Here is a 26283-nt window from a genome sequence, read left to right on the forward strand (position 1 = left end):
TTTTTATTCCATGACTCTACAAGCAGGGGTTAGATAGTGAGATTCGGCAGATGGGCAAAGCAGTGCAGCATAGGGAAACAAACTACTTAGAAACAAGGCACATAATAATTTGTTTTGTGAGCTCCATTTGATTTTTCTTAGTATATAGACTGTGATCAGTTGACCTGGGCTGCTGCTCTGATTTTCACTGCTCTTTGCTGATTTATCCTGCTGAATTCAACATTATGTTACATGAGCTTTAGTTTTTTTTTTTTTCAACCACTAGATAATATAAAGCTAATGTAAAAGGTAGAACTCAATAACTGACTCTAATCAGCATCAGTACCCTAGATATAAACTGATGTCTTTACCCTTGATGTAGCGAAAGAATAGCACGTTAGATGTGTCTAGTACAACATCAGAGCATCACTGTAAAGCTTAGTAAAGCAGAGTACTGAAAACTGACCAGTGCAATTATGAAACTGCAAAGTATTTTCATGCAAACTTTGAATAAAACTAAATTTGCAAAGTGTTTTAAATGTGATTTAAAACTGTGCACCTGTAGCAGTTTTATTGTAACACAATAATTCCCCTTATGAAATCAATCTATCCATCCAATAGCTGATAAGAAAACACTACTAAGGAAAAGCAACAAGCAGAAGACAATTGTTTGGGCCAAGAAGCACAAGGAATGGACATTAGACCAGTAAAAATCTGTGCTTTTGTCTGATGAGTTCAAATTTGAGATCTTTGGTTCCACCTGTCTTTGTGCGACGCAGAAAAGGTGAAGGGATGGTCTCTAAATGCATGGTTCCCCCGTGAAGGATGGAGCAGGAGGTGTGAGGGTGTGGGTGTGCTTTGCTGGTGACACTGTTGGGGATTCATTCAAAATTGAAGGTAGACTGAACCATCATGGATACCACAGCATTGTGCAGCGACTTGCCATCCCATCCATTTTGCATTAAGTTCGACTATTATTTATCTACAATGTAAATAGTCATGAAAATAAAGAAAAAACATTAAATGAGAAGGTGTGTCCAAACATTTGGCATAGATGGAAGAAGTGGCTGATACTGGAAAATCCTATTAGTGGCTAGGCAAAGCTGGCTTGAAAGACAGTGCAGAGGCAAGATTCAAGATTCAAGATTCAAGATTCAAAATTGTTTATACAAGTATAACACGCAGTGAAATGTGACCTGATACGCTCCTTGATTGTGTAAAAAAACAAGAAAACAAGAGAGAGAACATTATATACAGTGAGTGAATATGTACAAAGAGGACATTGTCTGCAGCAAGTGAGTTATATACATTATATAAATAAAATAAAATAAAACAATCTGGAAATTTACAGTTGAAATCTGAGAATGTACATTGTGTGAGTGGGGTGTTATCTATCTAGGCACTAATCATGGCAGCACAGGAACAAGCCCTAAGCACAAGATCCATAGAGACTGGGGTCTATCACACCAGGCAAGAATCCAGGTGCAGAATGCTAGCAGGCAAGATATAACCAAGTGGCATATATATGGAACATCTGTGCTGAGTATGGCCTGGAAGTCCACAGGTCAAAATGGGACACACCTCTTTGGGTGGTTGAGAATCCTGGGCTATGAGCTAAGATCCTGGTGGACTTCCAGATACAGACAGACAAACTGGTGATGGCTAACCAACCTGACATATTAGTGGTGGAGAAGCAAAGGAAGACGACCAAAGTGATAGATGTAGCTATGCCAAGTGATAGCAACATCAGGAATAAGGAACACGAGAAGCTTGAGGAATACTAAGGGCTCAGAGAGGAGCTTGAGAAGATTTGCTGGCTGAAGCAACAGTAGTCTTTGTGGTAATGTGAGCAAACGGGGCAGTGACCTCCGAATTGGGTGAGTGGCTCCAACAAATCCCAGGAATGACACCTAAGATCTCTGTCCTGAAGAGCGCAGTCCTATGAACATCAAAGATACTGTGCAAGACCCTCAAACTCCCACTGACAGTACCAATGACAGATAGAGGAAGTGATTGACATCAGTTGCTTGAAATGTTTGGCCTAAAGGCTCTGGTAGCACTCATGGCAGCACAAGAACATGCCTTAAGCACCAGATCCAAAGAGGCAGTAGAACTCAAATAGGACTGACAGGACTCAAATTGCAGGCTGTGCAAAAGTACTCCGGAAACAGTTCACCGCATAGAAGCAGGATGTAATATGCGAACTGTGAAAGTGTACACTGGGGCACAACCAAGTGGCTGGGATAGTAGATACAGGAACATCTGTGCTGCATATGGATTAGAAGTCCCAGCTCCCAATGGGAAACATCAAGGTGGTTGAAAAAGATGAGGGCTAAGGTCCCATGAGACTTCAAGCTCTAGACAGACAAGCAACTGCTGGCCAATCAACCAGACATAGTGATGGTTGACAAGGAGCAGAAGACTGCAGTTGTGATAGATGTTTCAATTCCCCAGCAACACCAGAAAGAAAGAGCATGAGAAAATAGGAAAGAGGAGCTGTATCACTAAAACTAGGTCTGCTGGTGCTCCGGCATATTCCAGACCTATTCAGAAGATTGCAGTCATAGGAACAGCTGTGGTAAGGGACCTGAGCTTAAGGAAGACACATACGTATTAGAAAATGCTATATATTTTATCTAATACATTATGATTATAATTTTATTATTATTATTTTTGTTTAGGTAGTATATTTGAGGAATTGTTTTGAAGATAAAGCTGACTTTTCAGTGTAGATATCAAAAAAGAATCTGCTGTAGGCTGTAAACTTTTTTTTTTCAAAGGATTATTTTATGAGTGAGAATTGCTAATTAAAAAACTAAGATTTCTTTGAGTGTAAGCTGAAACCCAACAGCCTCATCAATAAAAGCACTTATAAGTTATTAGATAGAATGATAAGAATACATATTAGCAACAGGTGTTGTTGTCTCATAGAACAAGCTTTGATGAAACTGAAACTACATCCTGCGATAAGCAAATAAGCAAGTTGGATTTGACATTCAAGAAATCAGTGCACTTACAGCAAAGGCCAAGACCAGCTTCACAAAATAAGGAGCAAAAAATATATGACGTAGCAGAGCTCAGGCTGGCAAAATACGCATGATTAATACCACCATGTCTGGTAAAAACAACATCCAGGTTTACAATGTCAGCTTCTCTCATATCCTCTTCTAATGCCACTAACCAAACACCCACACATACAAACACTCTACACAGAGGTAACTGAGTGCTGCACCACAGCCAATATTTGAGCCTGGATTAAATCTGTACAAGAGAGATTGTAGAATAGAGTAGAACACAACAGAATGTATATCTAAACACCGCACAAAGTATTGTAAATAGAAAAAAGCAAGAATTTCATCATTATTAGTGCGATTTCCTACTAATTTTGTGGGGGTACAGAAATCAGTTATCCACTTTAAAGGTTTTAAAAGTAATGAATTAAGTCTTCATTTACTTCTTCATGTAATCCTACAGTAACTGCATGATGTTGAGATTAGGCTCTGTGTGGGGGCAAACCACCTGTTGTAATGTTTCTTGTTTTTCATTTCTCTGAAGACGATTTGTGACTCATTATGACAAGGCTATATGTTTGGACTTGTTGTTGTAATGCAGAATGAACATGGAACTGTTCATTCTGGGTAAGACTTAAGATATAAACACAGACTTATAAGAGAGGGACATGGCTTTAAAAGAATCCTGAATTAAAATGCATGGGAGAATTCTGCATCTGCAAAGATTGTACTGCAGGCTAGCTAAGTTCTAGTGGAATTAAATTGCTTATCTCAAGTGACACTTGCTTCTGGAAGAAGTTCACAGAGTCGCACAGAATAGATGTAAAAAAGAAACCTTTCTTTACAAGCTGCAAATTGAGGCATTTTCTAGTCATGATTGTTGTGCGTAACCACTGAAAGAGCAGTTACATACAGTTATATTGGATTAAATGAATATTAGCAGAAGCTAGAACAGTCCCCAAATGCTACCATTTTCAAACTGTGGGATGTTTTACACTCACTACACTCACACATAGCTAGTATTGGGTTGGACCCTCCTGTTGCCTTCAGAAGTGCCTTATGTGTATGTGATATAGACAACACACAAACCTACCTCACAAACCACCCTACCCATTGTTTCTGCCTGCATGCGCACAACGCACAATTAAGTGGCAAACTGTCCTACTTTTGTGAATATGAGCTGGAAGCATAACCTGATGGGTAAAATTAAGTGGCAAACCGTCCTACCTACTTAGATTTATGCTGGAATTATTGTGTGACAGCAGAAATGTGCATAAACTACGTACAGTAGGACAATTTACAAAAGTACGATGGTTTGTAAGAACACTGCAAACATTCCTAAGCATAAGACAACTTTGTATCATAACACAGTTTCTGCAGATTGCCTGCAATCTTCCATTCCACCACATCCCAAAAGTGTGCTGTTGGATTGAGATCAGGGAACTTTAGAGGCCACTTGAGTATCATGAACACTGTCATGTTCGAGCAAGCATTCTGAGATGATTAAACTGAGGAGTACACATGCATGTTATTGTGCACGTGTCCTCAAGATGGGTATACTGTCAGTGCGCCCCAGGGTGGCTGTGGCTACAATGTAGCTTGCCATTACCAGTGTGTGAATGTGTGTGTGAATGGGTGGATGACTGGTTGTGTAAAGCGCTTTGGGGTCCTTAGGGACGAGTAAAGCACTATACAAATACAGGCCATTTACTGTGGTCATAAAGGGGTGGGCATAGTCAGCAATTATACTAGGGTAGGCTGTGGCATTTAAACACGCAAAGTAGGTATTAAGTGGCTCAAAGTGGACCAGGGAGCCATCCACCACCCCACTGAACTACCTGAACTGTTGATAGGAGGGAGAATTCATCCAGGCTTTTATGTTGTTTAAGCCAAATTCTGACCCTAACATCTGAACACCGCAGCAGAGTTTGATCCTTTTTCCAATCTATTGTCCAATTTCGTGTGTAACTTTCAACTTGACAACAATCATGTCAAGTTGAAAGTCACTTATCACCTTTCTTCCTGTTTCTATCCATGTCCACATCCATAAATGCACTGAGCTACTGGCATGTGATTGGCTGATTAGATATTTGCATTAATAGACAGCTGAATAGGTGTCCCTAGCAAAGTGGTCAGTGAGTGTATTTTACAACTTCCTTAAACATTCCAATAAAGAATAAAAAAAACAGCACAAAATTTAATGAAGTGTGAAGGTGCAGACTCGAGGAGAGCAGGATGCCTACATGAGCTTGCAGAAAGTGATGGTGGCGACTTCAGTGTCTTGTTTTTTTCCACACAAAAGTTTCAAACAGAAATACATGAAATTTACAGAGAAGAGAAACTGAAACACTAGAAAGTTTGAGGCTGTTGTTACTCCGTTCGCTTAAAGAAAACTTTAAAAAACAGCAGAATATTCCCCGTGGATGAAGGAATTTTCGAGAAGCTTTTTTTTCATGTTTTCAGTTCTCTCTCACAGTTTTGAGTGGGGTCACCAATGCAGCCTCTGAATGCACAGCTCAGAGTAGTGGAGGGAAAACAGAATGCTGTTAGAAGAGGGTGAAAGGGTCTTTAAGTGGCCTTGTCTTTCTCTTGCAGTCTCTAAAGCTTCAAATTAAAGTGCACATGATATATATAAAGCGCACTGTGCCTCACATAGCCGGTCCACTTTCTGTTGCATAATAACTTGCCTGAGGGAAAACCTGGCGGTGGGAGGTAAAGCTTGGCATTTTAAGATATTAAATTCAACAGAAGCAGGCATTCGATAAAGAAATCCGAGCTTCTTTTTTTTTTCCACGCACACTAACGCTTTGATGTTAATGTGATTATGAGAATGATGAGGTAGACTCGCTTTATGTCACGTGAACATGTTAATCTAATTATGTAGCTTCAATTAAGGCGATATTCAGAGCATTAGCTCAAGCATTAAGACATCAAGTGCTGAACAGTTTGTACAGATGTTGATGTTTCACTCTGACTCACACCGATCATGCAAGTTGCGACACTTGCCCAGCATTCACCGGGCTGTTAATTTTTATAGCCACTATCTGTATTTACATCCACACTTCTAGTCTGGAGCCTGAGCAATAAATAATTCTGGGAGAGAAAAAAGTTGCACAGAAAGAAGTGATGCAACGGAATATGAGGGGGGAAATGACTGACAGGGCTTGTGTGCTATAAGGCAGACATTATGCGACAAATCTATTGAATTAAAAACTGCAGTGTGGATGATTGAGTGAAAATATTAACTTCCACTGCAATGCATTTAAACAGCTTACTGAAATTCTTCTCATAATCCACACTGGGGCATAAATGATTGTGTGCACATAAACAGTGTAAGACAAAACCCACTTGATAAGTTTGTGTAAATGAATAAGCCTCCTGCACATAAATGAAAAAGCCTTTGGAGGAGTCAGTGCATCTCTTCCATTTCTGCTGCAGTAATGGACTGCAGCAGCTATCGCATCCCCTTAAATCGTTTTTTTTCTCTCTCTCTTGGGGAGCAGTATCTCCATGAATACAATTTGCCATTCAGATCCTGAATAAAGAGAGCTAATACAAGACAGCTTTATGCAAAAAAAATCATTTGGAAGAATACACTTTAAGAAATCACCATCACAGTCACAGAACATGTGTTGTATATTACAGGAATAAGTTACACGCAAAAAATAATAATAATAAAGTGGGTCATAGGTATTCAAGTAGATAATGTTGGTAAATCATTTTTTTATTTGGTACACTGAATTTTAACATTGCGATTTTATTTTACAATTTAAAATAAGGAGACTTGCTAGATATACACTTTACTACTGGAATAAAATACCTCTGTATCACAAAATTATTCATAGAATACTACCAACTTTAAGAAATGCTCTGAACATAATGATATTTCATTTTTTCCACTTCAAAATCTAACTTTACCTAAGGGATAATTAAGATACTAGACATACAAGGAAATGTGGTTAAACCTATGATTACTTTTGTCTCTTGAATCCTTAAACCTTAATAGTAACAGCACTTATTTATTACCGTTTCCTGATAAGGACTAGGTAAACATTCATGAGCGTATACACTCATATCTGATGGATGCAACAGAAACACAGTAGACTGGAGTTTGAATATTGTCTGGGACCTCTTTTATGTTTTGCTTTCACTCTTTTTTGGTTTTGTTTGTTGTTGTTTGGTTATGCTTAGATTGCAAAACAACTTGGGTTAATATACTGTTTTTAAAAATCAATTTTAAGCACAGACATCATGAAAAATGGACAAGATGTCACTCGTTGGTTTTGGACTCGATATTTTGGCTGCCACCAAGTTGGTTATTGTGGTTACTGTCAACAACACTCTATATGTGCACAAACACATCAGACATAGATATCGGCTAATGACTGCAGTGCAGGAAATAATAGAATTTCACTCACCGAAAATGAAATACAAACATATTGGACGGTCAATGCCAAACAATAAGGCATATTAAAAGCCAGATAAAATGCTCCAAATGGCACCAACAGCACAAACACAGCAGAGAGGTCTTTAGAGCAGTGAATGACACTTTGTAGACAACAGTGGGCTCTAACTGGCTGTGTCGGGATAACTGCCAATTAAGGCAGCCATGCGCCTATCTCCAGTATCCAGGTGAATGAGTTATAAAAAAATTCACCCCACTCAGAGTTGGGGAAAGCTATCCATAGACCCCTAAACTTTTTTTTTTTTTTACAAGCCTGCAAATATGAATTTAATGCTATAAAATTAGTTATTTCTACATGGAAACCTATGAGATCCAGCCTCAAGTGGCACCTAGAGAAATTGCAGTTTTTGGCACTTCCTTTTTCAGCCTCAGTATGGTTTCAACTTCCTCACGGAGCCAGCGGAGGTGACTTTACTTTAAAACTGAATTATCACAATAGACAGACTGGTGACCTATCTTTTCCCCTATTACAGCTGGGGCAGGCTCCATCCCACTACCATTAGGGGAGACATAATAACAACTAGCATGAAAAACCTTTCCAGTAATTAAAGAGACAGTATCCATTTTCAAGCTATTTTAGGGTGACAAAATCACATTGCCTAACAACGCTGGCATAATATCAGAGATGATAAATCCAATTTATTAATCAGTAGTTGTTTATGTAAACACTGTCCTCTCTGACATTCAGTTTAAGCTCCGTTTAGCAAAATCTTAACGTTAATAACAACAATCTGATGAAGCAGACAGATTAACAACACTCAAGTGAGCACAGAATATATGAACTAAAACATAAATCAACCTTATCACAACACATTTTAGAGAAATTAAATCAACTACACAACGATATATAATAATAAATGTAAATCTTTTATCTTTATCTGTGTTTGGTCAAACACAAGACATTGTTTGTTTTTTCCTTAATAAGGTATATTCATGTAATCTCAGCAAAAAAGCCATATTTTTCTCAGTTCACTTTGGTTGAGTACAATTAAGGACTGTGGGAGGCAGCCAGGGAATCCAGAGGAAACCCTCACCACGGTTTAAACCCGGCACCATCTTTCTGTGAGATAACAGTGATATCCATTCCACCCAAGAATTAAAGGAATTAGAAATGATCCCACCTGAGTGATATTTCTCCCAACACTGGACACCATTTAAACAAATATAGAAATTTCAAAAAATGTATAAGTTGTCAATTAAAGATTAACACTTAAAACTGTTAAAGAAAACAGAGAAATACTAAAGTCAAGCTGAAATTACTTGAAAATGTATATGTTAAATAGAGGTTAAGTAGGTTATATAAAGAATATTTGGTGAGATCGAGATCAAGAGGGAGCCTACGTACTGCTGGTATGTTTGCTCCCTCTTGTGGTACGCGGGGAGTCTCCCAAAAAAGGTTAAGATTAAATAATATACCATGTTCTGATTGAGGGATTTCTGAAAAATTAAAACGTACAGCTCTGCTATCACTTCCGAGATAGATGAAGACAGAAAACTAAACAGCAGTGACGTTTGTAGGGTTGCTGAAGTTGGGCTAGCTGGTATATAATGATGCGCTACGTGATTGCTAGTGACATGGCTATGTTAGCATAGCATAAACACAGTGAAGCTGGAGGATGAACGCTAACTTTTTTCCATTCGATAAAAAATAACATGAGGGTTCCTGATGGTTAGGGACCAGTCGCATAGCAGGATGCGATAAACCAGTGATCCCCAACCCCCGGGCCACAGACTGACTCGGGGGTTGTTTTGTACCAGGCCTCGAGAGTTGAGGCTCGGGTCTGAAATTTAGGGGTTTTAGGGTTTTTATTGTTAACTCGGTTTCCCTGGGTCTTTTCCCGTGTTGAAGTTGTGTGTCTTATTTTGAAAGAAATATTTATGCGTGCCCGTAGCGACCAGAGAGCATTAAGGGGCAAGGAGGAAGATGTTACCCTCAATATTGTTGGCGCATTTCAGGAGGATGCTGCTAATAAAGTTACACAATAACACAGTGAATTCGCATTTATTATTATATTTACAAAATACAACAGTTTTTTTCTTGGTTGTATCATTTTATTTTATTGTATTTATCTGCGACACCTTAAAGGCCGGTCCGTGAAAATATTGTCTGACATTAAACCAGTTTGTGGCGAAAAAAAGGTTGGGGGCCGCTGCTATAAACGGACCAAAGAAATAAAATTGTCTCGTGTAAACTGTATATGGTGTTAAATAGGCGTATACTACTGTACTTTAATGTCAGTCATAAGGGCGGTACTTAAAAAGCCATATATTTTATGAGGCGGTACTCACTGTGAAAGTTTGAGAACCCCCGATCTAGATAATTCTACAATAATAAGCACCAACTTAAATTAGTCGAAGAGGAAAGTTTTTTTAGTGTCTGCTTTCTTATAGTGAGTCGAATCTGATTATCTGGCAATCGTGATATTGGAAGCACAGAAATCACTAGGTCCAGCCAAGACACTCAGATTTATCCATATAACCTCAAAAACACAAAACACCATAATACAGAGATTTTTCAGTCGACAAAGTGGAATCAGTGCCGCTCTGCTAAAACTTCTTCATAAAGGTTAGCTACAAGGATGCTTCGATTCTATAATAAGAGTGACCTCATTAATTGGCAGCTGAGTGTAGACTGATATTATGATTACGCATTTCATCATATACTTGTGTGCCAATCTTCTATTGATTTACCTCAGCTGTGTTTCATAATGATTAATGCAAATATATGTGCTACATACAGTATCTATGAATAGATGACCTCAAACACATGTGCTGCGGTTCAATCTAGCAAGACTGTAAAAAGCCAGAATCAATAATCATGTTAATACACACTCTCATCAGCATTTCCCGCCACAGGTGCTGAGCTTTAACACTCACAATTCATATTATAAGCCGAGAGATGTGAGATGAAACATTATGCAAATGAGTCTATCTTTCCCTTTAGCAAGGTCCTCTGACCTTCATCCCGCAGAAACCGCTCACACTCGCACTTCACTTTGACCAGGAAATGGTTTATTATAAAGATTTTTTTCAAGAAATAAGAGCAATTGTGGTTCACTGTAAGTTAAAAATGGAGCAGATAAAAAAAGAAGAAGAAAATCAGCGACCTAATTCCCCAGAGGATCAAATGTACAATAACTGTTAATTCTCCCATTTAATTATAGCCCACAAAAAGCATCTTGACAGGAAGGTGGGGTGTGAAAATCCAGAACCACCATTGTTTGCTTCGCTGTTTCACAAGTGCCTCAAAGTTGCTCAGTGAGCCCATCGGTTCCCACGCGCTGTTCTGAGATGATCTTTTATGGTAATCGTGTGGGTGCCAGTGGCCTGACAGGGTACGTATAGGAAGGCAAGTATTTAATAAAGGGTTTTTCTTGGCTCTTCATTTCCATTTTTATAACAAATCGTCAGCTCTGCCCCATGTAATGAGGCTATTTACTGTGTACAAAAGAAAAGGGAGATTAGAGCATCACAGGATGGGATTATAAAAACCTGAGACCACAGACCACAAAGACAGCCAAGCCAATCACTTCCAGAAAATCCCTCACCATCTTCAAGCTTTCATTTGCCATTTCCCTGTTCATTCTTCACAGTCCTTCATCTGCCTGCTGTCTTTCTTCTCTAGCTTTCTTTTTTGTTTCCTTTAAAAAAAACAAACGGCAGTACAGACATTAGAAAACTCTCATAATTCATAAATACATGAGAAAATCTCTTCTCCTACAGAAAATTGGTGCCAAATTATTATTAGTTGTGCAGATACAATACTATTGGCAAGTATTTACATAGCCTGAAAATCTTGTTTGTCACCACTCTGTTTATTGTGAACATGTTACAAACCGGGCAATGAAATACAAAGTCACATAGGTACAAAAGAATGTGAAGGACAGCGAAAAACAAAAAGTTGCCGAGCTAGTGATAGAAAAATGAAAAATCGCCTATACAGAAAGAAAAAGAGAGAGAGAGAGAGAAATGGGTAAAGAGAAAACAACGACACTCCCTGACGGCATAACCATTCAAAGACTAAGACAATATCAAAGCAATTTCAGATCAAATTTAAACTGCCCACTTGTCCCTTTTTCATGAAGCAGATAGAATCTCAGAGCAGGGGCCTTGAGAAAAGGTCACAGATAAGACCCGGCACTCAGATGACACATGGTGAGTGGCAGTGTAGCGGTGCTACCTCTGCTTCAAACACTTTTTTTCTGTAAATTGATTTGAGGGAAAAAGCCAATACACTCTGATAAACAAAGTAACTATGAAACAAAGGAAAATAAATACAAACACCTTGTAGTTTTGCCTTTTTGTTTCTGCTATAATGATTTATCTGAAAATGACAAGATGAAATACATTTTTCTTTTTGTCTGGAAGGGCATAGATTATGAATACTTATGATAAACGGAGGAAGTTAAAAATAAAAAGCAATCAAAATATCAACAAGAACTAAGAGAAGGTAAACAAGATGCCGGTTGATTGATGTCAGAACGGCGATGCAAACAGTGGGGAGCATGCAGGTAAATTAAAAAGCAACTGTGGTTCCTCTTTAATTTGTTTTTGTGCTACTTGTAAGCACTTAAGAGGTACATTCACCCCATTCAAAGGTGAACAAGACACAAAATGTATTAATACTAAAAGCACAGAAACATAAAACCTGGATGTGAATTCAGATCTGCATCCAAAAACACAGCTACCAAGAATGTGCAGCAGAAATGTTTTAATCAAGCACTGTAATTGCAGAGGGTGATAAGAATAAAAAAAATCTGGAAGCATTATGCAATGTTTAAAGTGTCGTGTGGCGTTTTTGGCCACGAGCAAATGCGTGTTTGAATCTCGTGTTCTGCCAGACTGCCAAATGTGGGATTTAATAATGTAAACGGTTTTATATTTAAAGCGTACCATTTTTTTTCACACACCATTTGGTGTGAGGAAAAAACAACAGCTTTATAGGCATGGATTCGTTTGGAATCCAACAGCAACAACCAAAGAATAATCACCAAAATTAGTTTTAAACTGAACAAATCCCACAAGCCAAAGGATGTGAATGATTTCATCAGATGAAGGATGCTCGGAAGCCTCTAAGTGAACAAACAGGTTTGTGTAACCCATGCTGGTCATATGTGCTGTGATCATGGTACACCTGTAATGTGTGGTGGTGTTGGTGCAGCAGACCATTGGCTCCAGGATAGCTTGTTATTTCAGAAATTTGACAGATATGGAAAGGAAACTTCCACTCTGAAGCTTTGCTGCGCAGTACTTAACACTGACCGTGCAACGCTAGGTCACAGTGGCACTTTCGCCTTCACCATTCATAACGGAAAATCTCGTCCGACTGCTTTAGCCCAACACGACAAAAAACAATGAGTTACAAACTATGTTAAGCTACTCAGCAGTTATGCTGAACAGAGTTAAAGAAAGAAAAAGAATCAAAAGAATGACACATCCAGTAGCCCAGCACTACTCGGCAATAGGGAATGAAGCTAAAGAAGTTATTTGGATTGACTCTAGAACTCTGCTGCACCCCTTGAACCTTCATTTAGGGTACAAAGATGTTCTATGTCAACACAATAACTACAGTCAGAGTCTAACGGTGATAAGCTAAAGTGAAGATGACACAAGGTAAGTGGGAAAAGGGTTAACACGTCTTTTCCTTTTCAGGAACACACATTTAAGACACTTCCTCTGCAAACATTCACCTCTACACAATTAGGCCTTTCTACGGTGGATGAAAGAACAAAAACACAGTGACTGCACGGTTCATTAGTAAAACAAGGTCAGGCAGATGCTACCTAAATCTAACTGCAATTCTGCAAGTACAAAAACAGTACAAAAGAAACGGGTAGAAATGCAATGCGATTTATGCGGTGTCAAGCGCTGCATTATTACTCTTATCAAAGTCTTTGCTGTGTCAACAGTGAGAATCTTTCATGCATCTTTAATTGTTATCCTTGCTGCAGGGACGGCAGGTCCAGTGAAAACTTGAATATAAGTAGCGCATGTTTCAGAATGGTCATGTTACTTTTTAATTGTTTAAAGGAAGGAAACAATTTTATTTGTGGTATCTTAAAGAAGTCTTTTGAAGAAAAATGTATGCAACAGAAGCCAATCATGACCAGACTTCCAGCCAAATATTTCTGTACCGTATTCATCCATCTGCATATTTAGTATTTAGTAAAATGAAATCAACACCTATCCTTCTCGGCAGGGATGGTCTCCATATTGCATAACCATAAAAATCTTGGTTATGCTTCTTTTAAAAAAGTCTCGTGTTGATGAATGTTATTTAACAAATAGCATCACCGGCAGCAGATATTAATTCATCGTTTTAAGAAGGTGTATGTCTAAAGTTTTCAAAGTAGAACCCCCTCACTGCAGACTTTACCACATAAACTCTGTGCACTTGCTGACTTGTGCCGAGCTTGAATCTCTGCCCAGTCTTTGAGCAATAACAAGATTCTTGTTATTGTATGATTGCTATTCACAAAGCATGCCTGAGTGAGGAGGATGTGACAAAGAGGAATTCACTCTTGGGTGTGCCACAGTCTGTGAATCTCAGCAGGACACGTAAGCATCACACAAAACCAATCACTTTGTAAATGAGATCAGTAGGAGACTAATATATCCGCTCCGGTGTCATTTTTTCAGACTGTCTTCCACTGCAGGTGTCCACAAACTATTTTGTCATCTATTTCCAGGAAACAACATAGGATGCTCTGATTCTTGGTTCAGAGCTGACCGTGATGGATAGACAGCAGCATCAGACCAACATCAGACCAGTGACACAGTCTAGGTTTTTTTTGTTTGTCCTCTATGATAAAATCAGGCGAGGGCACTGGCAGCTCATCTTTTTGTCACTCACTGAAACACAATCTGCAGGACCAATCAGATTTTATCACTGCTTTTGGGGAACGACACGTCTCATTCATCTTTTCTGCTCTATTCAAACTGCGCTGATTGGCCACAGAAGTGAATCATCACATTTTGTTACCTGCACCAAACTGCATCGTCTCCCTCCTTACCCTGGTGTGTGAGAAACATGAGGTAACACATTTTCAACTTCTTGCCCCATTACCATTCCACATCATTTGTGGGGCAACATGTTTACTTGTTTGCAATGGCTGGCGTGATGTACTTTTTCACATTCCAGTTGCTCCGACTGTTTGTTCTCTTGTCTTTTCGGTTCAGGTTTGTCTTTTGCAAATCCAAACTGCAGCATCCAAACAAACACCTGCATTTGATGAATGTTTTTCTTTCTTTTATTTTTTTTTTTACCTCCACCCATGATGCAATTTGGTTGTTTCCCCTGTGCTTTTTGTGATTTTGACTGTCATCAGCCTTTCCATTTGATATACATTATAAAAATCTATTCCTTTTTAAGTCTCTAGCTCAGTCCAAATATATGAAGGTGTCTTTTTTTATTGAAATGTCCTAATAATCAGTTTGTTTAACTCTTACAATTCAGAAATCACTTCGCATTACCTGCTAGAAAGGAACTTTCTGTAGCACTGACTTATTATTACTATTAAGGTTTAAGGGAATTTTGTTTCCTAGCAACATGTCTTTCTAGTAGAGCAAATAGATATTACATTACAAGACAAGACAAAGTTAAAAAAATGAAATTTAGCAGGTTCTTTTAATATCAGTGTGTTTCTACTTTGTGGAGTTGTATCAGCTATAATGTTTGCATTATGTTCTGCTAACTGAATATTTGGGGGTCTTTGAAAAAAGGAGAAATCTGAAGACGTCTCCTGTTTTGAGATTTGTTTATATTAAAAAAAAATTTTTTTTTAAACTTTAAAAATTCATGAAGAGTAAAAAGGTTATGCATAAAAAAAGTTACATTTCCTTTTAATCACAGGAGCAGAAACAACAAACCGTCTTTTAACTAATGGCATGCCTACATGATCCTATGCTTTTTTGTTGTTGTTGGATTCAATCAATTACAAGTGTGTATACATCCACTTAACAAATATGATATTAAATATTGTTTAAAAAAACTCATGTTGCAATTTAGGTTAAAAAAAAATATCAAATTTTAGAAAAGACAACAGGCTCGATAAATTCTCTGCCTTACAAAAACGGGTTTAGATTTGACTGATAACCACTTCAAGGTGGTCTCTTTGGGTAGCAATGTAAGACTGAGCATTGATGTTATTTCTAGATTGTTCCAAATGGCAGTTTTATAATTTGGATTCCATTTTGGAAAAGAGGACAAATTCAGAGGGAGGCAAATCTGGTGAGCAAGCTACAATTGAGTTCTTGAGGCCAAACACATTTTCATGTACTGTGTGCACTACGACAACACAGAGGAGACACAACAGAAGTTAGAACTCTGAACTGACAGTTTGAACCTGGGGGATGAATTCAAGGTTCACAACCCCTCAAATGTTGGAAAAAAAGAAGGAGAAAACACTCCTGTTGCCTTTGGGATTGGACAATATAGACTGAAGACTGCTGCTAAGCCTCTGGATTGTAACTGGGGACCCAGCTCTTATCAACAGCAATGATCCTTGACATGAAAAGTTGGGTTAGTTTGACACAGAAGTTGAGGTTTGCTCACTGTTTGAGTCCGTGGTAACCGATCAGAATGGGACTTTCACTGAATAATGTAAAAGCAGAAACGGGAAGTAGTTCAAAAGTGCACAAACATGTGATCATAAAGGGGAAAATAGACAAATTTAAAACAGGAAGTTGTTTGAGTTTTAGTTCATGATCCCACTTAATATGGCAAACAAAAAGCTTTTGTTCAGCTGCTCTTTTGTTTTGTGATACAACAAAGTAAATTGCTGTGATGTAGCTCTAACACATGTCAATGCTGATGCAAAGAGAGTTTGATTGAGTATTGTCTAAAATTTACTGCTCACTGTAGAGAACCATATTGGATGTTTATTATCAGGACACGGTGAAATAATGAATGATGGAGTGAATCATTCATGTCAGTGTCCTTTAAAGCGAAGAGTGCTTTTCTCCTCTCGAGCGCTGAAGGCAGCATAACTGATCTCAAGCTCTTACCAGAGAAGACATTTATTTCAGTCAACTGCAAGTGCTGAAGCGTCACACTGCACTTGAGGGTCATGGGAAGTCAATAGTGAAGAGATGCCTCATTTATCCTTTTTACTTACAGAATATATACGCACGTACACACTAACGGGAATGTTGTTTTTCTCAGAGTGTTAATTTTGTGATGAATTTATACAGGTTGACACTTGTCTCAATTTGTGACAACATTACTCAAGGCCATCACTGAAAGCGTCAGTCTGCCTGTGTAATCCTGTCCCCAAAATGTCAGCATGTGCACACTTACAAGGCTGTCTATGGAGAAATGAAAAGACCACAGTAGAGGGAGGCGGGTGTCGCAGATAACAGCATTTGAAGCAGGGAAGAGGGAGGAAATGAGTGAAAACAAATAGGAAATTAAAACATGACATCTTCCTCTGCACCCTGATTAAAAGAAAGCAAAGCTATTTTTACTGAGGGGTTAGGATTGCAACCACATCCTTAAATACCAAAACCAGATGCTCAGTCAACACCAAAACATTTCCTCTTTTTTTTCCTCAAGGGGTTGATAGCACATGCAAATACAAAAACAATCCTGGAGAAAACAAATAATGAATTTTAAGTTGCTGCTCTCAGACAGTTATTGTTTGCAAACAACAAAAAGCCTATCCCAAATCTGGTGGCACTGATGATGGCTGCCTGCTGAAACAGCTGTGCTCTCCCCAAGAATGAAATAATGGAATAACAAGAAATCTGCATCATGCATAATTTTTCAGTTTGCATTGTTCAGTATGCATACGCTTACATTTGAAAATAAAACCCTTTATATTTGAGTATAAAACTTTGTTTAGGAGTTAGTGTGTTAACAAAATGGTCTTCATGGATTCGCATAGATTGCTACGATACACAGTGTTTAAAACAGGGTCCAATTGCTCTATTAGTACGTGCATAAAGTGTCAGTCAGAGGCCGGGTCCCTGGCCACCTCCTCTAGCTGGTCCAGGAGAACACCAAGGCATTCCCAGGCCAGCTGAGAGATAATCCCTCCAGTGTGTCTTGAGTCTGGGCCTCCTCCTGGTGGGACATGCCCAGAACACCTCATCCAGGAGGGACCCAGGAGGCATCCTTGTCAGATGCCTGAACCACCTCAAATGGCTCGTCTGGATGTGGAGGAGCAGCGGCTCTACTCTGAGTCCCTCCTGTATGGCCGAACTCCTCACCCTATATCAAAGGGACAAGCCGAACCACCCTTCAGAGGAAGCCCATTCCTGCCACTTGTATCCGCGATCTCGTTCTTTTCATCACTACCCACATGTCACAGTCTGTGATATACATATACTCACTGTATATATGTACAGTGGAACAGGTAACATGGTACTCCGTGGGGTGGGGGGTGTTGTCATCGGGTAGGTCAGAGGGTGAGGGAAGGTTGCTCCCAGAGCGCTCTTGCTCACTCACACACATGCACAGGAATGCAGGCTGCAGGAGAGACAGGCAGGGAATCCGAGAGGCCTGTATACAAAGGAAAACGACGTTAGGAGTAAACTCTGGGAAATCAAAAATGATACTCAAGAGGCTAGGCTACACTGACGCTAGGTAGTGCGACGATCCAGTGAGGAAGCAACATCTCCTGCCGTCTTATGTAGTCTGCCAGGAATAATACTCCTGATGAGCAGAATCAGCGTGAACAAGCCTTAGGTGTGCGTTTAGGGCGGGTTCAGAGGTGGGGAAGCAAAGTTCAGTTCCGCCCTGGTGGGAGAGGCAAAGGCAAAAACACACCACACCCTCTCCAGATCCTGAGAACCATGACACCACAGCTTGTGACCATAGGTGACGAGCTTTTACACTCAGCTTTCTCTTCACCATGATGAACCAGTACAGCCTCCGCATAACTGCAGCGGCAGCATCAATCTGTCTGTTTATCTCCCACTCCCTTTTTCCGTCACTCGTTAACAAGACTTGATCAGGAACTTGTCCCTGACGAATGGGCACTCCACCCTTTTCAGGCTGAGGGCCATTGCCTAAGATTTGGAGGTGCTGGTTCTCATTCCCGCCGCTTCACACTTGGCCGCGAACTGTTCCAGTGCAAACTGGAGGCCATCACCCAATGAAGCCAACAGAATCACATCATCTGTGAAAAGCAGAGATGAGATTCTGAGAGCGCCACTGTGACAGCCTGGCAGAGTCCACCACCCTCCGCAAATGAGTCTGACTAATTGCCGGCTATGCGGACCAAACCTCCTGTTGTATAAGGATCAAATGGCCTGTAGCAAAGGGCTAGACACTCCATACTCCCAAAGAAACTCATCCACCCTAGGGGCCCTGCCACCAGGGACCGAGTTTAACTGCCTCAGTGATCTCATCCCCAGAGATAGACGAGTTGTCCCCCTCGTTCCCAGACTCTGCTTCCTCAAACTCCTCCCACACCTGAGTTTTTCAGTGACTGCCTAAATCGCGTTCCACTTGGCCTGTCGGTATTATCAGCGGGCTTCCAAAGTCGCACAGGCTAACCAAGCCCGATAGGACTACTTCTTCAGCCTGGTCGCTCCCTTCACCACTGGTGTCCACCATTTGGTTTGGGGGTTACCACCATAACAGGCACCAACTACCTTGAGGCTGCAGCTCAGTGCAGTGGGTTCCTTCCCTATCAGGCAGGTGACATTCCATGTCCCAGTCACTAGTTTTGGTAGTCAGGGATTGGTCCGCCAGGGCCTCTGCTCACATTGCACCCCATGACCTACGGCGCCTCCGCATAACTGTGGTGGGCCTACTGGAAAATGGGCCCATGTCCCTTTTTTGAGCTGGGCTCGGCCTAGTGACCCGGCCACTAGATGCTACCCTTTGGGCACCCTCCCCGGGCCTGGCTCTAGTTCACCCTATCCTGTTCCCTCAATGTTCTACTCATAGGGGTCTTTTGAATCGCTCTTTGTCTGGTCCCTCACCCAGGAGCAGTTTGTCATGGGTAACCCTGCCAGGGGGCAAAGGCCCTGTGACAGCATAGCCACTGGGATCACTGGGACACACAAACCCCTATATTTTACTGTAGTCCACATTAGGTAGTTAAATTTGGAACAGGCCAAGCTTAAAGTAACTTTTTTTCATTGGTACAGATGAACTGGTGCCGCTAGAGATAGACGAGGTAAATAAAATGAGTAGAGTGACTGGCTGGGCAGGTTTGCAGTTGGAGTAAAACATTTTAATTTTGATCTTAAATAACTGCTCATAGCCTCGAGGCACTTCAGCTTCTTATTAAACCACACCATAATTTCTGAGCTTAATTAAGTGCTATGAGTTCATAAACACCAGCAGGAAGAAAAAAAGTTTATTAATGTTAGAGTCTTTGAGAGTTGAAGAGCATATATCACTGATATACACGAGTATACACGTGAGGCAAAACGTATGGCAGTTGATTAGTTATTAATAACTAATCTTAAATGTGGCCAAACAGTTAGTCACAGAGCAAGAAGAGCTTGAATCTTGTTTGACTCCACCGGCCACCTGGGGCTTTTCTGTTTGGTGTTTGCAAGTTTTTCCTGTTACAGGTACTCCAGCATCCTCCTACAGTCCAAAAACCTGATTCTTAGGTTGTTCTGTGATTCTAAATTCTAAACAGGTGTTAATGTGAGTGCTAATGGTTTTGTGTTTCTCTGTGTTAGCAGAGTACATGTAAGAAAATGGATGGATCTAAAAGTGTAAATTATCCGTGTTTCCTCATTATGCTGATAGGAAGTATAATCACTGTGTTACATTTCCTTCCGAGTAATTTCTTTTTCTATTTATTTTTATTACAAATGCAATTCATAGAGGACAGGACTGGCACAATGGTACACTGTAGCTTAAGGGTACTTGGAATTTAAGCTCCTGGTCTGTTGCAATTCACAAAAATCATGAAGTGTCTTATTTTTCCTTTTAGTGGTTTATGACAGTGGTCTTGATTTCCACCTTGTGGAAGTGCCACAGGGACCATGTGCTGATTTTGCATTTCAGCTACTTTTAATACTGTATGGATTTCATTTAAAATCCGAATATCAATCTAATGCCTCATGTGTATTTAAATGCCATCTACTGTCATACAGCGTGACCCCCATCCAAAAGTTTCATGCCACTCAATTAGAAAAGGTCACCAGGACACTGTTCCAGCTTCATTCAGTTTTCATTCAAGCATGTTTCAATTTTGCACTTACTCTCTCTTTATTTCCCCCAGTATTTACTTTCATAAGAAGTGCAAAAATGTCACCGGAATAATAATTCTAGCCAGGAATTGAACTGCAGAGATGCCAGATTATTAAGAGCAGGTGCGCTTGGAAAATTAAAGATTTCACCTTGCACATGTAGGAAGATAATGGATTTAGAAAGCACCATAAAATGTTCAGTTAACCCTTAAACACATGGGATGTTTTCTGACATTATTAGAATTTCATCACATCTGCAATTAGATTTGCTAGATTAGAGCATAAATTAAAATCACATTGCTTGAAATATGTTGTGGTTGTTAAAAATTTGCATAATTTTTTAAAGGTTTGTTAATATTAAGTGTAGAGGTAGATTTGTATGATGTACTTTTCCTGCTTACAGGCAATTGTGACTTGGAATAAATCTGCTAACCAAAATCAGTGTAGATGGGATCAGTAAAAGAGAGTGTACTTTTGAGATCTTCTGGGTCCACATATTAGAAATAAGGCCTGAAAAAACTATATATCTTTAAAAGTCGAGTCAGTTAATAAAATACAGCTTCCTTATTAGTCTATATTGAATAGAATAGAATAGAATTCAACTTTATTGTCATTGCACATGTCACAGGTACAAGGCAATGAAATGCAGTTTGCATCTATCCAGAAGTGCTTTAGTGATATAGATATATTACAATATATATTAGCAATAATATAGATATGTAAGTATATTACAGAAATGGGTCTATTATGGTATGTTATAATGTACACGGTATGAAGTATGTTATGAATATGCTATAACTATAACTATGTACAGGCTGTAGTGAGTACAAGCTATGTACAGGCTATGAACAGGACATATATATGAAAAACTATACAGAAATATGAGATATACAGCTGTACAGAAATTTGAACTATGTAGGTTATAAACAGTTGTAGAATTAAAAATGATCATATTGTACAGAATGATTGTTTACACAGAATTATACAGTAGTGCAGTTAAGATAAGTGACATATGTGGATAATTTCTACAGAGGCTATATAAAGTGCTAGTGGTTGTGAGTGGTGGTTCAGTCTATGTTATTATTGTGTGTATGAGGGTACAGTTGTCCATTGTGTGTGTAGGTGGTTGTGGGTGTGTGTATGTCCAGTCCATGTGTTAACGTGGGTCAGATGTCAGGAGGCAGAGTTCAGGAGTCTGACAGCTGTTCCGGTACCTGGTGGTCTTAGTCCGGAGGCTCCTGTAGCGCCTCCCAGAGGACAGGAGGGTGAAGAGTCCATGTGATGGGTGACTGGGGTCTTTGATGATTTTCCCAGCCCTTTTCAGACATCGCCTCCTGTAGATGTCCACAACAGCCATGTACCAGTTTTGCTTTTTATTTATAAATGTTAAAGAAACTGATTCATAAATAAATCTTTACTAGCAGTGCTGTTGTCATCAAAGCCCTCCAGCATCATGGGAAACGCAGCTCTAAACTAAACCCGTAATCATCTGCAGCTCCATCTTCTTACTGTGATGACTATCCAAACAAACACTCCCCTCTGTCATTCTGACTGGGTATAGGCAACCTAACAGTGAGCTCAATGCTACTGGTTACTTGCAAATTTTAATACTTTGTTGGTAACATTTAAAAACAACGATCTTATTATATTTGACATTTCACCACTTCATTATTAAAGACATAGTACCACAGAGTTTCTTTTTTTTTATAAAAAAGGGAATATATTATAATGAAGTGTTGGTTGTATGCGTGCATTTAAAGGTTAAGTCTAAATGAACTCTTTTGTTGTATCACAGCTGAAACTCAAGTAAACAATCGGCAGTAACAGAAATAAGTCAGAAGTCTGGTAGCATTCTAGTTTATATTTGAACTGCAAATTGGTCTCAAACTTGGTTAAAAAATGTGTGAACAAAGCAAACAGCAAGTTGCAGCTGTGTCAGCCAGGGTCCCCGAGTGCCTAGCTAACAAAGAGGAGGTTGTTATTTTAAAAGTACAAAAATACAACTGCACAAAGCAGATGTTCAGGTGTGTAAGGATAATGACAGCATCCTAACCTGCTGTTGCAGGTTTTAATCATATGCATAGTGAACTGTGCAAGAGAGAAGGGAAATGCATGTAAATTGGAGGGTGTTGTGACAAATCAATATCAGTGGCATTGTTCGTCTTATGCCACAGCTGTGCTGATCACAGCAGCATGGGACAGAAATGATTTATACTTGTGAGTACTTGCTAACCACGTTTTCTGTGCGATGATGCACATATGTTTTGTTTAGAACAACAGTGGTATCATTGTGTTAAAGTGCTAGGTGTTAGTTTAAACATATGATTCATTTTGTGAAATTTAATTTCATAGTCCTTGAGCACATATTATGTAATCCAGCCCTGTTTAATCAGAGCTAGTTCTGTCATGCGATGGTTATGGTTGGTTAAGGCTATCATTATACAGTTTGGGATGTTGTAATTATACCTGAATATAGCCTCTTAAGCAGTAAGTAAGAGTTGGGTCCATGTAAGGTGAAATGTGCTATCCATTGCATTCACTCCACCTACATGGTAACATCTGCACATAAGGCATGAATTGAAATAAACTGCTTATCTCAACTCTATGCACATTTAATTAGACAGGTTCTTAAATGATTTATTACAGGAAATGTAATGAGCTCTGAAAACTCTAAGATTCCCAAATGCACATTCTTGGATCCTACATTCATTGAAGCATCCCAACAGAACATCTAATTTTTACAGTAAACTCTTTCTGTCATTTAACACTCAGGATACAGTGACTGTAATATTGTATCACATACATTCACTGTCCACTTTGTTAGGTACAACTGTTCATTATTATGTTCATGCATTTACTGCTTGTTAATGCAAATATTTGATGGGAATATCAGATGGCAGAAACTCAGTACATGTAGTTATGTAGATGATTACATGCTAAAGTTCAAACTGAGCGGTCTACTGAGTGAAGAAAGGTGACATATTTGACTTTGATATGGTTGCTTGTGCCCCACAGAGTAGTCTGAGTATATCTTAATCTTCTGATCTGTAAACACTGGACATGGTTTCTGCACAATCAGAGGATACAAAAGCCGGTCCAAAAAAGACAAAAATACTCAGTGATCTGCAGTTCTTTGGGCAAAAATATCTCGTTGATGCAAGAGGTCAGAGGAGAATGGCCACACTGCCTCGAGCTAATGAGAAGGTAACAGTAACTTAAATAGCCACTTGTTTTATTCAGTGTATGCAGAAGAATGACTGATGCAGAAGAACTACTCTGAACACAGAGCACATCAAACCTGAAAGCAGATGGGCTACAGCAGAAGGTTGGAAAATGTTTTCTTGGCCTGATGAGTCTTAGTTTCTGATGCAACAATTGGATGGTAAGGTAAGAAATTAACACAACGCATTTCAAATGAATAAGTTAATTCCCTTAGCATTAACTAAACATCATTTAAACAACACAGTCTGACCAGAGTGTTGTTGCTTACTATGTCCACCCCTATATCGCTTTCAAAGCTCAAATCGTCTGAACCTGGTTTCTTGAACGTGACAGTAAATTTATGATCGCCACTGTTTCCACAACTCAATGCAACAGAGCATCTTAAATTTTTGCTATGAAGAATTATAGAAAAGGGGATTGAATTATTGTATTAGAGTGATAAGTTTTTGTCTTGTACCAATTGCTGTCTGTCTTTTGAAATAGATTAAATGCTATTGAGCACAATATGCTTTCACGAATGTGACTGTATTCTTGGAGATTTATGACTCCCAGTGTGTCCTTGAAGTCTGTATAATAGTAATTGTGTACGGATTTGAATGTCATTGGCATGTCACTTCCCCAGGAATAATCTCCTGTATGCGTGCTGGGATCTGAGAAGACTGACAGTTACTGCAAACCCTTCATTATTTGCACTGCACGTACAGTTTCATGTTTATCTTTGTGTTTGTACACAGCTAAAACCGTGCAATAGCAGGTGACAGCTAAATATAAGTTTTCCATGTAGTAAGGTGAATGGCTCAGTTTGTGACAGACATATATTTGGATGTGGTTGAAAAACTAAAAGCAAGTGTGTCTTTCAATGAGCTTACTGAGAACCCATTTGGATTTGAACAAATTTTGAATTAGAAAATATCAGAATTTAAATTTAAAATTACACCTGAAAAATCTTACATATATGCAAGAAGGCAGACATTAAATACTTCAAGATGACAAACTGCTGACTTCCCTTATGAGACACCCAGAGCAACATAGTTTAATAGAGTCTAAGTTAAAAGACCAAAAATGCTTTTATAAAAATAAAGCTGACATGCTGCTGACCCACATTGATATGTAGGAAACCCAGAAGAATGTCAAGACTTTTTCAGGAACCTTTAGTTTCCAGTTTGCATAGGTCAGAACAATGTAGAACAATTAAATATTTTTCATCTAAGAGATGTAGGAGTCTTGAGGAAGGCAATAGATCCATTCATTTATGTACTTTAAACACAACTTCTCCATCTCAGGTGAAAGGTCATCTCCTGCATCTGTAACACCACACCTTTTACCAGCTACACAAAACCACAGCTGGCATTCTTTTCAGGCTCTTTTCCATTCTCACCTCTGAGGCGAAAAGGCTGTTCTTCACTGCTCTAAAAGATGCCCCTTCTGAACTCTCCCCTCCAAGCTCTCTACCGTGTGATCTGCAAATAGACACAACAAAACAGTCTTGTGACAAGAGCAAAAAATATTTTGTGGTTGGGTGGTACCCACTACTAACCACGTTAAAAGGTTGAAGTTAGCTATAGCTGCTAAATTTATCAGAATAAACAACAGCAGAGCATGTTTGTGCAGAGCGCTAACTTGGCTAAAAAGAGCTGAAGGGCAACCCTGCTTTCCTGTGGACCTGGATCTGAAAGGACAGCAGCTGAAGTGAATCACAGTGCTTCCTTGAACCACATAGTAGTAAGCTACCAGGGCACAGCATAGCTTTTAATACAGATGACTAAGAAATTTAGAAGAAATCAACGTATATGCAACAAGTTGTTTCATTTATTTTACAGCTGTAATGCTTTTGTTCCAGAGTGTTAGTCTGGAACAAAGTCTTCTGGTTGCTATGCTAACCCCTAACTTATAACAATCGTTATTAACTTGGCATCGTTATTCATACATGGGAGGACATTTGAGGTAATTCAGGGATCCTGCCACAAATGTCCTTTGTTCTTAGTGAACACATGTTCAACCACATGTTACAGAGAAAAAAAAACACACACACACACTCCTACAGGCACACAATCTCTCTGTTTACCCCACACACATGCATACTCTGTTTGGTCTTAGTCTTCATTTAGATTTTTGTGTTTATGCTCATTCCTTTTGTAAATAATTACCTCTGATACATACTGGTTAGATTAATGTTGTATAGGAGTGAATGCTGCCAACCTCTGCTATGCGGAACTGTCAAATCCTTCAGCCTCACTGGCCATTGAGATGTAACAATGATTGGATTAATTTAATTATTAACCAGTTTTAAATCAATAGTCTAATGTGTTTTATGGGACTGATTAAACTAATAACTTATATTGATTTCCAGGTGATTTTGATGATTTTAATTATTTATTAGAGTCCTGCAAATTAATAGTTAATCTTCTGAGATCAGGTTAATTGTTTCATTGGTTTTTCTTCATG

Source organism: Astatotilapia calliptera, chromosome 14 (assembly GCF_964374335.1).
Source record: "Astatotilapia calliptera chromosome 14, fAstCal68.1, whole genome shotgun sequence".
NCBI lineage: Eukaryota > Metazoa > Chordata > Actinopteri > Cichliformes > Cichlidae > Astatotilapia > Astatotilapia calliptera.